Source organism: Hyaena hyaena, unplaced genomic scaffold (assembly GCF_003009895.1).
Source record: "Hyaena hyaena isolate Hyena2069 unplaced genomic scaffold, ASM300989v1 scaffold_1864, whole genome shotgun sequence".
Lineage (NCBI taxonomy): Eukaryota > Metazoa > Chordata > Mammalia > Carnivora > Hyaenidae > Hyaena > Hyaena hyaena.
This window is the reverse complement of record NW_024082499.1, coordinates 81523-95109: the sequence shown is the minus strand read 5'-3', so window position 1 is coordinate 95109 and position 13587 is coordinate 81523.

Here is a 13587-nt window from a genome sequence, read left to right as displayed (position 1 = left end):
TTAGTATTTTATTGTTGCTACAGTCAGAAACATTTTAATAGTTTTCTCCCTCTAAAATAACATAGCATCAACTATCTTCTGTCATCCCTTTGGACACCTAAAAATGGCATGTCCATTCCAGTTTTAAATCACTTTTCAGAAGTATTATTTTGGGCATTTTCCCAAAAGTCCAAGATGGTTGCCTTTGGCTGTGAAGAATAATTGCTTTGTATATGAAAACAAATATTCAAAGTCTGCTTCAAACACAGATTTTTGGAAAAGACACAGAGTAGTGTCTTTTTATATTCTTGAACTATATTAGATCAGAACAAGGTTAAAAAATTCAGTGTGTGCACCTACAAGTGCATATACACACAACTTTCACATACACACTCCATGCTTTCCCCAAAACAATAAACATGGACACACACAAACATCACATATGAACACTCATCCACACTCCAGGTACACACACAGCCATAGTCTTCCCAGAACAAATCACACATGTACCATGCACTGACACACATACTATATACACACATGTAGTATACTAATACAGTCACATACATACCCCGTGTATACATACAATCTCAGATACACACACATACACACACTATAATCACACACATTCCACTCTCCCTCAAACACATATATGTGAATACACATATTCCATATACACACATGCATGCATACACACACATTCACATATACACATGATCCACATATACAAAAACCACAAACACACACACATATAGGACTACCATGTGTGTGAGGATGAACAAAAATATTAAACCACCAAAACAGTGGTGAAAGAGTTATAAATAAACACAAGTAGAAGTGTACATTAAGAATTTATATTGGGAAATATTTTGGAATGAAATTTAAGATTATTTATTTATTTAAGAAATTTTAATAACTTCCAGAAAGTTAGATATTTGGAGCCAAGTGGTGGTTTTTCTTTGTTGCCATGTCCTGTCTGTGTACACTCAGACTCATTCCTCCTCAGTTTAAGTGAAACGTCAAGGGCAAAGTTGGAAGAATAAAATCAGAGTATCACACACACACACACACATACACACACACACACACACTTGTAATATACATGGGGTGATGGTGGCAGAAGGCAGTATTGATTAGTATTGATTCCAGAATATATTGGGGGATATACTATATGTTATGAAAAGAGATCTCTTTGAGGATGTGGCTGTCTATCACTGAGGAAAATGAGACAGTTCTGCTTGGAAATGTCCTTGAGAATGGACAGCACTATCATTCTCCAGCTCCCCTTTGGTCTGTGGTATTTCTGGGCTGTGCTTGATTTCCAGCTTCCTGCGAACTGATTATGTGGAGGTTTCAGCACTGCCTGGAATGTTCCTCACTGGGAGGCCAAGAGCCCTCAACCCTAGGAGTGGCCAATAGGTCTCTTTGGAGGACAGAGATGAGCTCAGTGCCTGTGAAAGCTCAAAGAAGTAGCAATGCACTCTAAGAGAGACCCACCTTCATCAAGGCTAGACCTCCTCTTGGGATCTGCAGCCCTACTCTGACATCTTGCTATGTGACTGTCTTTTCCTCAGTGATGCCTTTAAGAAAAAGTTCTAAGTGTACTGCAGACCTCTGTCAGAATTGTGAGTGTGAAGGTCAAATGCAGAGGAAGCTTAGAATGACATCAGACTTCACAAGTTTAAGGGCTGTCTCAAGTTGCCTCTGATGGAAAATCAATTCATGGAAATTACCATACGGAGAACCCTACCAAAATAGCTGTCCTGTTTACCTTTGTCTCTGTCTCTCCCTTTTCCCCTTCCATTCCTATTCATCAGCTTGCCCTTTCTTCCGTTTTCCCTCCCATTCTCCCTCCCTTTCTTACTTTCTTCCTTCCTTCCCTCCTCCCTTCTTCCTTCCTTCTTTCTTTCCTTCTCTTCTTCCTTCCTTCCTTCCTTCCTTCCTTCCTTCCTTCCTTCCTTCCTTCCTTCCTTCTTTCTTCTTTTTCTCTTTACTATTCTCCTTTCCTCCCTCTGCAGGCTTTAGTCTTTTTATATTAAGATCAGGGAAAGCTATGGTATTGTGTTCTAAGAGGAAGAGAATACAGCAAGCCTCTACTTAGTATATAATGCATATCAGCAAGATGTCCAGTTGTTTCAAGTAAGATTGTGCTCCAAAATTTGTTATAAAATTGATTTGGTCAACTAACAGGCATTGAATACTGACTTTTAATCATCTCTCCCAGTTCTTCCCCAGTAGAAAAACCATTTAATTAATAATGAGTGTATAACTGGAACCACTGGTGCTGGCTGAAGTTAGTTTAGATGTGGGCATTTAAGCTGTAGAATCTTTATCTTTGTCATCTGAAGGCTCACTAGAAATTGATCTTACATTCTCTGTTTTAATCCTTCCACAAGTGTTCCCAAACTTATCTCCTTAATGGATGTTCTTTCCCTCTATCAGATTCCTCCCCTCTAATAAATAAAGTTTAAACTCTTCAGCAAGTTCATACTTGAAGATGGTCTTTACAGTCTGGCTCCAGCTGCCCATTGATTCACTTCCTAAACTCTAAAATTTGGTCACAGGTCTTCAAATCTTAGTTCTTGCTTTCTTTTGGGCTCCATATATAGGAAGCCCATTCATTCTTCAAGTTTACAAAGACTTTCCATGTGTCTGAGGCAGAACTAATTGTTCCTTCTTCTGGAATCCATAGAGTATGGCTTGTGCTTCCACTTAGCCTTGCACAACAGTTGGGGTCTGTTGTCCTCTCTTTTGAGGACTGGCACTCTCATCTTGGTTTGGCCCAAATAGCATTTACCTGGCACAAAGTAGAACCACAGTAAATGATCATAGAAGTACTGACTTAAAAGACATCAAAGGAGTGGATATCTGTTGTTGCCTGCTTACTACCTATTCCCTCTCCTTCAAGTAAAATCATCTGAATTTTTCCTTTAGAAATTATATCTTCCTATGTCAAAGGTCATGGTGACTGACCTTATCCTGTTGGCCAAGGGGTGTGCATGTGGCCTGACCTGGTCAATCAAAGTGATTGCCGCAGCTATAGATACACAGCTTATCTGTGTTTACTTATCTTTTTTTACTTATTTATTTTGTTTAAATAACTGGAAAAGAAGTTTATTCCTTTGCTACTAGAGCAAAACTATCAGGATGCAAACCTGGACTACTAAGGCCACACTTAGTACTACCTCTTGAAAGAGTTTGCTTTCAAATGATGCTCATGTAGAGGAAAGAGCCACGAGAAAGAGAAGGATGGATTCTTGAGGAAAGATTTTGATTCAGCCATGCCTAAAGACATGTGTCCTTGGATATTTGATGTTACAACCCAATATATTATGATTTTTGCTTTAATCAGTGTAATTCTTCTTCTTCTGTTCTTATTCTTTTTTGTTCATTCTTCCATTATTTTTCTTCCTGACCTCTGTATTCAAAAGGTTCCTGCGAGAGCCATCTTATGGAATAACAGAAATAAGTGGGTATCTGTCCCCCAAGGTCAAAAGATCAAATATGAAAAATTTGTTTTCTGCAATTTTCAAGATCATGTTTCTAAAGATATTTTCCCAGAACCCAATGATCCTAAGTAAAATAGAATGCCGCTTCTTAGTCTTAACTAAGCCCATGAATCCCACGGGGGTCTTGTTAAAATGCAGATTCTGACACAGCAGGTCTGGAGTGGACTTGAGATTCTGTATTTCTAATAAGCTCCCAGGGATTGTGATTTTTCTGGTTGATGGACCATATTTTGTGTAGTAAGGACCTAGAGTCAGAGGTCATCATTAGTGCCTAGACTCTCTTGCCCAATAGAAATTGCCTTTTAGTCTGCTACTTAAAGTGGTGATGGTTGAATTTGCCACTGTTTTTCAAGTAACTTCCTTACTTTTAAACTCACTTTCTGAAGAAAAAGAAGCAGAGCCTAAAGCAGGTTACTACTCAGGGGACAGAGGAGGGGAAGAGTGAGGAATGTGTGAAATCAGAGCAAAGGCAGGTGGAGTGATTCACTCAGAATGCCACAGATCCACAATGAACTCTTTTTTTTTTTTTTTTTAATTTTTTTTTTAATGTTTTATTTATCTCTAGGAGAGAGAGAGAGAGACAGCGTGAGCAGGGGAGACTCAGAATCTGAGACAGACTCCAGGCTCTGAGCTGCCAGCACAGAACCCAATGCAGGGCTCGAACCCACAAACTGTGAAATCATGACCTGAGCTGAAGTCAGACACTTAACCGATTGAGCCACCCAGGCGCCCCTCTCTTCCCCCATTCTTGAAACATGAATTTGTCTTATTGGAAGCATTTAGTGCAACACAAACCATCTCTGCTGGGACGTGGCAGAATTTATGTCACATGTTTTTTTCTGGGGCCCACCCTGCTGCCTAACAAAATGACTATCCCACCTGGGCTCTGATCTCATTTATTTCCTTCCATCTGTGCCAGGTTCCTGTGTCCTGGTGCCGGGAACTGAAGCAGCACCATTGCTCACTTGTGTCCAAAGTTGGCTGCTTACTGACAATGCCGGGTGGCTCAGGATAAGCTTTGCATGTTATCCTGCCTGATGATGCAGTGATTTGGTTTCACTGTAACTGAAACATATGCCTTGTGAGTTTGTTATGTTTGGGGATTATTAATAACCACACAAAAGTATTTAAGCAGCCATGAGCATCTCATCTCTCAGTAAACATGTCACTTTCAAATCCAGATTCTGCCCCCACATATTCATAAACTCTTCTCATCAAAATCACTTTTTGTGTTGAGACTGGGCAGACCCTCCATTTTCTAACACATCCTCTCTGAATCTCTCTGGTTTTCTCTCTCCTAATCGAGAATTAGTCAAGCAGAAGTGCCACTACTTGGTCTCAAGAGCATCGTTATCAGCAGAGGTAAACGTGAGATGCCTAATCCTCCTTGAACCCCTTCTCTAGGTCTTGAGTGAAGGGCAGAAGATAAGGCTGAAAGTTTACTATTTGTTTTAAGAAGAAAATACGACTTCAGACTTCAGAAATATTGGATTCGGTGTCCCATAACTTGAAAAAGACACTGTTTTCTTACTTCATGGCTTCTGGAAAAGAGCGTGATGACAAGGGTGTCAGAATGAAAGGCAACAACAGGAGAGAATAATTAGAAAAATCTGTGAGACCAAGTTTGTTTTTCTGTTATCAGTGTTGGGAGAGAGAGCTTGAACTTAGTCTTTGGAATAAAATGTGACATTCAAAATAATACTTGGCATAGATGGGCCCCATATTAGTCACCGTGAAAGCTGAATGAGCAGCTTTATGGAATGAACAAAGTTGGCTTTGCGTCAAGGCAGACTTCTTCCTGTCTCTCAGCAGGCTTCTGGAGGCTTCTTCTGCTAGCTGATGGATATATGCTCGGAGGGTGCAAACTGATTCTTTTACTAGATTGAAAAAAAATCTAACCAATAACCCAAATATTATGTAAAACGACTCTACATATTGTATCCTGTACACAAATGTAAGTTATATTTGGTGAATGGGTGCTTCCATCAATTACATATGTGTAAACACAGGAGAGAAGGGATGAATAGCAGTGCCAGGAAATGGGGGAGACAAAATGGCCTTTCTTCCAAATTACTTTGGCTACATTCCAGAGCCAGTGTCCTTAATTCAGCCACATATGAGTGGAAAATCACTCTATGTATTTGTTATGAAGTTTCTTTTATAGTGTATAAATAGAGGTATTATTGGCAGAGGATCCCTACTGATACCAAATAGATGGTGGGAAGTATGGGAAACCAAGTTTTTGCTTCCTCAGGGCTTTGAGATTACCCGACGGGGCTCTGTTGTTGACAGACAAGTAGCTCTGAGGATGCTATTGGGGGAGTGAAAGGTGCATTTGTGAGAAATGTCAGAGTGATAACCAAAGGAAGGAGAACAGAGCGTATCACTCATTGTGGTGAGGATGTTCCCAGCAGTACATACACCATTACTGTTATGAGAAGACTCCGAGATTTTACTGAAAGGTTACTGTTTATCCTTAAATTAAAAGGGAGGTCTGTTGTGCATGCCTTCCATGAGAACATGGCCATTAGCTGGACTGGATACCTCTACCAAGAAGAATGTCTCTGCTCTCAAGAGAGAAGGGACCAGTTGCAGTGAGAGTGGGGCCCAAAAGAGGTGCATACGTCTTCCAGGTCACTTACTGATGGTCTCTCCTGGAGGGCCTGGTTGGTCTGAAAAACTGCCCCCATCACTGGAAGACATCAGTTGGGGTCCCGAAACAAGCTGGCAGTCCTGGCATCTACTCCCACCTCAGCTGTGTGTCTACCTTCTGCTCAGTAAGCAAAGCTAGCTCTCCGAATTTCTGAGAACATGAGAGTCTGGGACTACATTACCTCTCCTGAGACTTTATATTCTATTACACTATGATTGCCTTCTCTCCATTATCTCGGTTCTCTGGAAGTCCTTTCTATAAGCAAAATACAGCCAGATTCTGTCCACCATCTCTACAGCTAGGACCTGGTCCAGCTTCCTCAGTCATTTCTCACTTGAATTATCACAGCAGCCCCTGAACCGACCCATCTGCTTTCTCTTCCACAGCCCCACGCCCCGCCCCCCCCCACATAGTTTGTCCTCAACCCAGCAGACTGGATCATCTTATTGAAATCCTACCATACTGCTCCTCCAGTGACACACCTTTTTCCCCCTGTCCTTATAATGTCCCTAGAACTTGATGGCTTGACCCAGGTTCATCTCTCTGATCCCATCTCTTACCATCTCCCATTTGATTATCTCCATGCAACCACATAGCCAGCCTCCTCCCCACTGCCCCTCAAATCCATGTGCAAGCATCAGCTGTTCCCCTTGCTTGGAGGCAATTCTTGCTCCCTCCAAACCCCACCTTATTCCAGGTCATGACTACCTCTGTCACCTCCTTCAACCCCTACTCAGCTGCCATCTCCTTGATGAGACCTTCCCTGACCATTACATTTAAAAGTGCATCAACTCCACAGTACTTGCTAATCCCTTTATTCTGCCCTTTTACATCCAATAGCTCCAAACCTGTGATGTATAATACAACTCACATATCAATTCCAGTAGAACCTTGGTTTGTGAGCATAATTTGTTCCAGAAACACGCTTGTAATCCAAAGCACTTGTATATCAAAGTGAATTTCCCCATAAGAAATAATGAAAACTCAGATAATTCATTCCACAACCCAAAAATATTCATATAAAAATGATTACAATTACTGTAATATAATACAAAATAATAAATAAAATCCAAAATATAAAGAAAAAGAAACAAATTAACCTGCACTTACCTTTGAAAACCTCCATGGCTGATGTGAGGGAGACAAAAGAGGGGAGGGTTATTATGGCGGACAACTTTCACTATCACTAATGGAATCACTGCTATCTATTGGCTCAATGGAATCTTTTTCTTTTTGTGCAGCTTTAACAAGGAATCTATCCACTGACATTTGCTTTTGCTTCCTTTTGAGGATTTCGTGGAAATATGACAGTGCATGGTTGTTTAACAGATACATCGCTCTCACTGCTACAGCCTTACTCGGGTGGTGCTTTTCTACAAAATTTTGCACTGTTTCTCACATTTTACACATCTCTCTAATCTCCCTAAACTCAGGGATTCCTCTGCCTTTTTCTCCTTCTCTTCTGCAGACGAGATGCAGATGTAGACTTCTTATAAAATCTTGTGATTTCGGCTACTTGCATACCTCATTTGTACTTCCTCATGATTTCTTTCTTAACTTCCACTGTAATGATCTCCTTCTTCTTACTGCCTTTCTTTTCAATCTTTTTCTTATGGAGGCCATTGTACACACTCACACAGATGTTGAATACAGTTCAGGATTCATAAACTCTTGTCGTATACTGTATTTAATGTAACCGGCAAGAAAGCAGCAGAAGAAAGGGTCTATATCTGCAGGCAGCCTGACCTAGAATGAAGCAAAGCATTCTTAAGCTTACTCTTGTGTGGAAAAGCAAAGGACTGTCCAGAGGTGCTCTGAAGTGACAAAAAATACACTAGTGCCAGTTTTGTGCACCTTCTCATGTTTTGAAAAAGCACTGATTTCTGCCAAACATCATGGCCTGAGACCAAGTGTCCAAGCATAGGAGACCATCACCCACAATCCTGTACTGAGAGAGAGAGAATTATAGGTTCAGTGTGATCATGTGGCATTTGGCAACATGTACTACTAGTATTGTAAGTCACCGCTTGTTTATCAAGTTAAAATTTATTAGAAAGGTTTGCTTGTCAGGCGCCTGGGTGGCTTGGTTGGTTAGGCATCTGACTTCGGCTCAGGTCATAATCTCACGGTCTGTGGGTTTGAGCCCCGCATCGGGCTCTGTGCTGACAGTTTGGAGCCTGGAGCCTGCTTGGGATTCTGTGTCCCCCTCTTTCTCTGTCCCTCCCTTCCTCACACTTTGTCTTTCTCTGTCTCAAAAATAAACATTAAAAAATGTTTGCCTCTCTTACAGAACACTCACAGAACAAGTTACTAAGTTACTCACAATCCAAGGTTTTTCTGCATATATTTTCTTTCTCCTTTACCAGAATGCAGCCTCCATGTGGGCAAGGACCTTGGCTCCATGTATATATATATATATATTTTACTGTTGTATCCCCAGTGCCAAAAAGAGTTCCTGGTTCAGAGACGTGCTCAGTAAAAACTTGTAGGATAAAGTAATGAATCCTTGAAACTCTTTTTTCTTTTTCTTATCATGCTTTGGAATGGTCACGATGCTAATAACAGACAGCAGTGAAAGTCCAGGAAGAGAGAATGCCTCCATATTGGAGGGCCAACAGCACATAGAAGACTGCGTAACTCTTCTTAGGTGGAAGAGATGTTTATAATTTGGTATTTGCACCTTGCACTTTGTTGCACATACTGTCAGCGTTCTTCCCTGTGTCCTTGGTGTTCTTCCCTGTGTCCTTGGTGTTTCCTGTCCCTGCTGCTTCAGCACCTCTGTCTCTGCCTGAAAGCTTTCTCTATCCATAGAAGCATTGTGGCACCGTCCATAGAAGCCCCACGTGTCCAGCATAGGTTCATTGTACCAGGGAGTTATGCCTCTAGGAGTACCCTCAAATGATGAGCAAAGGGAGTTGATGGCTGCATATGCCCCTTGGGTGAGACCATTCTCAGCATGTCTACCTAATCTCCAGAGCTCTGCAGTGGGTTCAAGCCCCATTGCCCAAGGGGTAACCTGCTTCTAAAAGTACACGTTACTGACTTCCATCCCTTCCCTGACTGGCTTCCCTACTCTCCTGCTCTCCTAGGGATCTCCTTATGATCACTTCCTGAGTAAACTGCATTTTTTATCTCAAGACTGCTTCCAGGGGAACCCAAATACTCATAAGCACCTAACAAAGACCATCCTCCTCCCTCGTGGGAAGTTCAAGGCCTCTGTGTGTCAAGAAGGTCACATTTCCTGTACAAGTTAAGCATTGGCTAAAGATGTGGACCAAGTCATCCCTCAAGCCCCTCCTACAGCACGACCTAAGACTCCAGCTTATGAGGGCAGGCTGATGTGAAAGAAGTGTTAAGCCCCCAGACTGTGGAGCCAGACTGCCCAGGTTCAAGTTCTGACAACGACCTGCCAGCTGTATGATCGTGGGAACATTGCTTAATCTTTCTCTTCCCCAGTTTCCTCATCTGTAAAACAAATGTACTAACAGTGCTGGACTCTGAGGTTGTCTTGAGATTTAAATAAATTCACATTTGTGAAGCACTCTGACTGGTATGCGACCTAGAGAGGGCACTACATAACATTAAATAATCAAGCCTCCCTATTTGTCAACAAAGAATAAAGGGCTAAAAGAAGTTCAATTAACTGACCCAGGTCATACAACTAAGATACTCTGGAACTGGAAAGTGACTCTTTGGGACCCAAATCCAGTGTGATTTTTTATATTTCACTCAATTAGAAAAGAACCCTGAATCTAAGTATCCATGTTTTCTTGAAACATATCCTCGTAATGAAGATTGGATGTTTTTGGTTTTTCTTGTTTTGTTTTTGTATAATTACTATCAGCTAATTAGTGGAAAAGCATAAGCAAGTAAATATGTGATACAAGTTAATTTGAAACAATAATTTGAAACAATGTTGGTATTGGGAAAACGGGATAGCAACATGCAGAAGAAGGAAACAGGAATACTTACTTACACCACACACAAAAATGAACTCAAAATGGATGAAAGGCAAACCATGAGAGACTCTTGAATGCTGAGAACAAACTGAGGGCTGATGGATGTGGTGGAGAGGGGAAGGGGGATGATGGGTATGGAGGAAGGCATTTGTGGGAATGAGCACTGGGTATTATATGAAAACCAACTTGACAGTAAACTATTAAAAAATTTAAAAAAAGAAACAATATTAGGTTTATGTATTTGGATTGTTCCATACAGTTCATAGAAGAATGTCTGGTGGGTAAATACTTTACTTGGATAATAAATCTATCTCTGTCTCCTCTCAGCACTATAATCTATGAAAAGTTTTTGTGTGAAAGAAAGCAATGGACTCTGCTAATTATCCATGGAGCATTATAGAAAAGGATTTACATTAAATTTTCTTGGAAGGAATCCCATTCACATGTGGGACAGAGATTTTCTGATTAATGTGGAGAGTCAGAATTGAAGTTGGCTCTACGTGGGATTTGATGGACATTTGGAAAACGTTTTTGTCCAAGAACATCTCCCCTACTGGCTTATATTGGTACCTAAAGTCGTACTATTAGAGGTTCATTCCTTTGGTGAGTTTAATTCAAACAATTCATTAAACATTGCTCATGAAACAGCCACTGGGTTATGTGCTAGGAAAGAGTTGGCTGTTTTTAAGATCACGTACAAAATGCAAGTATCTTTGAGCAGGTGACACATTATGCTATTGTCAACAATTAACACTTCAGTAGGAATTAGCTTGACAGATCCTTTTTCAGCTATGACAGCTGCCTGAGAACACGCTTCCAAGGGAATATGACATAAATTCTGATTCTGGATAGGGAGATGGTGGAGAGAGGGGCCAGGGTATAGGTCATTTGTTATAGAGTATTAAACATGTGTTGGGCATGGGCCATAGACCAGGCACTGTGCCCACTCCTTTCCAACCATCCTGAGGGAGTTGGTTAGCCATTGTGATGGGTTCCCACAGCAAATGTGAAGATAAAATGGGGCGGGGAGAAGAGAAGAGCATTGCAAAGACCCACTTTGCCTCACTCTGTGGTGTTCTAGGGCCCCTGACCTATAATGAGGGAGAATGAATGCCTATCTCCCTTAGTTCACTTCTGAGATAGGAGAGTAACCCGGAGTTTAGTTTTGCTGTTGCCACATAGAATTCTTAACCAATGTGAATGGAAATTATTCATAGAAATGAAGACATTGCAATGAGTGTTCAGGTTTGCTCAATTTCTTTCTATAATAAAATGCAAGTCCATGACACTGGTAGTTTTATAAATACACATTTAGTTGAGGAGGACATATAGTTGAACGGTTTATAACACCACTTACTATACAGCAATCTGCTTAGAAGTACAAATTGGCACTGGAGTTAAATATTAACATATTTGACAGAAACAAGAAAATTTCGATCTTCTTACTACGTGCACCTTTATACTTCTTCCTTCCCCATTTTGTGATTGCTCATTAATCAGGTATTTATTGAACATTTAGTATGTGTCACTTAGCCTACAAAACTCTTAAGTATCACATGCCTCTAACGTATGTTTCAGTTGCTGTATTAGATGGAGCGTCTGTTTTTCTATTGTTCAAAAAAGTAAAGTTTCTCTTCTGATTAAAAAAAAAAAAAACTGGTCTGGCCTTGACCAAATACTTAGAAAGAAAGTTTCTTTCTCTAATAGCTAGAAAGAAACATAAACATCATTTCAAACAATATTTAATGCTTATTTGCTTTTTAGAGAGATTGCAAGCAGGGGAGGAACTGAGAAGGAGACAGAAGATTCGAAGCAGGCTCCATGCTGGCAGCAGAGAATGTGATGTGGGACTTGAAGTCATGAGCTGTGAGCTCAGGACCTGGGCTGAAGTTGGGCCTTCAACCGACTGAGCCACCCAGGAGCCCCTCAAATAATATTTAAGCCCTACCAATTAAGGTCAAACCATTAACTCCACTTAAACTTTTAATCTTCTCCTAGTTGATTACATTCACATTATTGCTACGAAGTTTACAATTTCTACAACAGGTCCCTGTCTTGTTGCCCTTCCTCATTTTATTTTTTTTAAACAGGCCACATCCAGGGTCAGAGCTGTAGTCCGCAATTTAGTAGCAATACAACTTTGGCCCAATTATGTGACCTTTTTGGTCTCTGTTTCTGCCTCTGCAAAATGATGGTGGGAATAGATGCCATGCTAGCTTGCTCTGAAGAATATACAAATGAAATGAAATGATGTATAGAAGGTGTGTGGCACAGCGCTGGAGACAGGATCCATGCTCCATAAGCAGTGATTACAATCCCACTGCAAACTTTAGACGTTTCTTGGAGCTTTGCATTCTTGCTCCCTCTACCAGGCTCTGGGGCAACTGAGCCTTGACACTTCAGCTAACCACTTCTCTGACATCATCTCTTGCTGCTTTACATGATGTCTAAGTGCAACTATTTTGCTTGAAGTTCTCTCTGAGCCCCTCTCCTTGGTTTTGTGTTTCCTAATCAGAAGACAAAAATCAAAGAAAACTCTACCATTTTACCATGGCAACCAGCTGTTTCTAGAGAAGCCTTATCCCCTTTCCTGGTATTAGTAGAAAATCCATAGTTTACAACCTTTCCCATCCCCTCCTCCCTCAGCTGGGTTAGTTTTAGCCATTTGGCTGAATCTTCTCTGCCTTTAACAAGGAATAAGTAGCTTTTAGACCATAACCCTGTTTATATTTTAACGTATTCCTGATCTCTGCCTCCTTGTCCATAAAAGAAAAATAAGAAAAAAATACATAAAGGCTTTGCAGCTGCTCAGGCTGTTTAAAGAAGCCCATTGTAAATTTCCTCTCCCTGTGGGCGTTCTCAATAGCCTCAATTCAGACACTGCACAGATCCCTGACCTGCACAGTGCTGTCCTTGGCTTGGACCTGCACTTCTGTGTTGTGTCACACAGAACCCCATGCTTAGAGGGGACCTGTGCTTGATTTAATGTTCTGCCATCAGTCTCCAGAGATTCTTTATAAGTTTTGAATAAAGGACCCACAGCATTTCCATTTTGTTCTGAGTCTACAAATTATATAGCCAGTCTTGTTCCCAGGGCTCTTCTCTTTTGCCTTGGGCACCACCTTCGGTCTCCACCCCACCACCTGCCACCTCTCTGAGCACCTTCTAGCACCACTGCAACTGTGATGCTGGGCGCCCTGCCAAGGCCATGCCGGCCTCACACTCAAATATACTTTTATTAGAAATACCAGTTTGAAGAAAACAGGAGGGACCTCAGTACTTACTCTGCGCCCTTCATGCTTACACTGTTTTCATCTCTCCTAAACCTTGTAAACTGAAAATGGGAATAAGCACCACAATCCCGAAGTATGTTTGTTCACCGCAGCTTTCCAGTTGTGCTTGATTTAGCGATACAGGGCCGCTTTTGGTAGACTTCCTTATTAAAGAGGAAAATGTGAAATGGACACCTGTGTATAGGGAAACAAAC